The sequence below is a fragment of the Psammomys obesus genome, unplaced genomic scaffold (genome assembly GCF_907164565.1).
Source record: "Psammomys obesus unplaced genomic scaffold, mPsaObe1.curated_primary_1811, whole genome shotgun sequence".
NCBI lineage: Eukaryota > Metazoa > Chordata > Mammalia > Rodentia > Muridae > Psammomys > Psammomys obesus.
This window is the reverse complement of record NW_026591598.1, coordinates 7,983,098-7,985,246: the sequence shown is the minus strand read 5'-3', so window position 1 is coordinate 7,985,246 and position 2,149 is coordinate 7,983,098. Positions and strand designations below refer to the sequence as shown.

The 2,149-nt window shown below is 57.1% G+C and overlaps 1 protein-coding gene across 4 annotated transcripts in view; it reads left to right on the top strand.

Moving 5' to 3' along the window:
* The first annotated feature begins 39 nt into the window (after positions 1-39).
* The window catches only part of S100pbp (S100P binding protein), a 38,722-nt gene continuing 36,612 nt past the window's right edge, over positions 40-2,149 (top strand). For 3 of the 4 annotated variants that reach the window (XM_055610851.1, XM_055610853.1, XM_055610854.1), the window contains exon 1: positions 40-279. The gene's annotated coding sequence lies outside the window, so the exon portion shown is untranslated. The other variant, XM_055610852.1, reaches the window with a different exon arrangement.

The following is a 2,149-nucleotide window of genomic DNA, read 5'->3' as shown; positions in this document are numbered from 1 at the left end:
AGTCGGGAGCAGCAGAGCGTCGAAAGGCTCGATGAAACAGGAAGGGGCGGAGCCATCAACAGGGTGGGCGGTGCTGGGGGGGCGGGGTTGGGAAGGCTGCCCGGGACGCAACCCTCTCAGGGGCGGGGCGGTTTCCTGCCAATCACTGTTTGCTTACCCTCCCCCTGGTGTTGGCCCCGTTGCCTCGGGGTGGGGGAGGTCGTGAAGGGGGCGATAAAATGGCGCAGGGGGCGGAGTGAGGTGCAGCCGTTCGCCCTGGCTTTGGCCCGGCTTCCGGAGGTGAAGAGCGGGAGGGACGGAGGGTCGGCGTCCGTCGCCTAGGCCGGGGGTCGGGGAGCGCCTGTTGCTTCTCCCCGGGGCCGGCGTACATCCTCCTGCCCCCCGCGAGGAGCAGGGAGGCTCTCGTGTCGCTGAGGGAAGGGCTGGTTCTGGCTCCTCAGGTGATGGCGGGCGGGGAGGCTGTCCCTGCCCCCCACCTCCACAGCCGTGGGCGAGTGACGCCCCTCTCACCCCGCCGGGGACCGGGATGCTGACAGGTCCTCGGGCCGCGAGCGGGGGGAAGGGGTCGCGCTCGCGCCGCGGGAGGGTGTCGCCAGGGGCGAGCGAGGATGGCGGGCTCGGCGCGGCGCGGCGCGTCGGGGCGGGGGAGGACGGGCCGCCCCCGGCCGCGGCGGCGGCGTCTGTCCCCGGAGGCCGAGCGCCCTGCCCGAGCCCGGCGGGGACCCGGGTCGCCCCCGGGGGAGGGGCGCGGACGGCACCCGCGCTTCTCCCGCTATCCGCGGGGAGGCGAGACCCGGCTCCCCGAGGTGGGAGGAGGGAGGGGCCAAGGCCCTGGGCGCGGCGGGCGCTGGTCCCCGGTAGGCCGGGCGGGGAGCCTTGGGAAGGCATCCCCGGGCCACCCCCGCTCGTTTTCCTCCGGGGCCGCGGGGAATGCGACAGGACAGGCCCTGGAGAGAGGGCCGCCAGAGGAGGACGTGGTGCACCGCCTACCCCCAGTTTTGTTTTTTGGTTTTGTGCGGGTGTGTGTGTGTGTATGTGTGTGTGTGTGTGGTTGTGAGGAGCCCCAAGCTTTTACTACACTGTTCTTACAGAAGGAACCTGTTGCTTCAGTTTAGAAAAAAAAAAAATGCTCCCTGGGCCGGCGTGGGATTCTTGGCACCCAGGTCTGGGGAATGGTTACTTAGAGCAGAGATTTCCATACGGGTTTTCTTTCCATTTTACAATGTTTGCAGTTACCACGGGGGAGTCAGCACGGAGGGGATTGCAAAATTCTTTCTGATAATTTCAGCTCACTTTGTTGAAAAAAAAAATTTTTTTTGGGGGGGGTGTTGCTTATTTCGGTGTCATAGCTTTGTGTATGTGTGCTGTGTGCCTCACGTGAGTTGTGTTTAGGAGAGGTTGGAAATCAAAGGCCAATGAGAAGTCCCCTTTGCAAAATGATTCTTGCTTTTGGCCCTGCATATCAGACCCAGTTTGGTAATGGTTTTGGCGTTAGAGCCTTGAAAGAGAATGTGTAGTGTACATCTGGGACTGGAGTTTTACTGTCCTGGATAGAATGAGGCTTTGTGCTCCAAGGCAATAGGTTTTTTGAGGTAAGATAAAAATAGATAGGAACCAGTTTCTGAGGTTGCAACCAGGAGGTTAGAGAACAGAGAGGGGGTGGCACACTAAAGTGTGAAGAAGGGGGTGGACAGGTGAGAGAAATGGAAGGACAGAATAGGGTCACACAGAGATGTGGAGCAGAATTAAGAGAATTTGAAAATATAAAAATAAAGAAGCCTCCATATTTGAAAGGTTTGCCAGGCAATTGCCAAGAAAGGCAGGTGATGAGAGAGCAGTAATTGTGGAACTTAAGAGCTTCAGGGTGTTTATTATTATTATTATTATTATTATTATTATTATTATTATTATTATTATTTACGCTGTCTCAAACACCTCCCTTCTCATGTGTAACCCATAGTGCTTTGGAGTTTGAATTAGAGTCTCAGGAGCCTTGAACTCCTTATCTCCTTGCCTTACCCTTCTAAAAGCTGGGGATGCAGATTAAGTGGGCCCCATTATGTCTACCTTTTTCACATGAGTGTTGTCATTTATATCGAAGTCCAGAGACTTCAAATGAATTGCTGAGATCTTTGGATTTTAGCCCAGT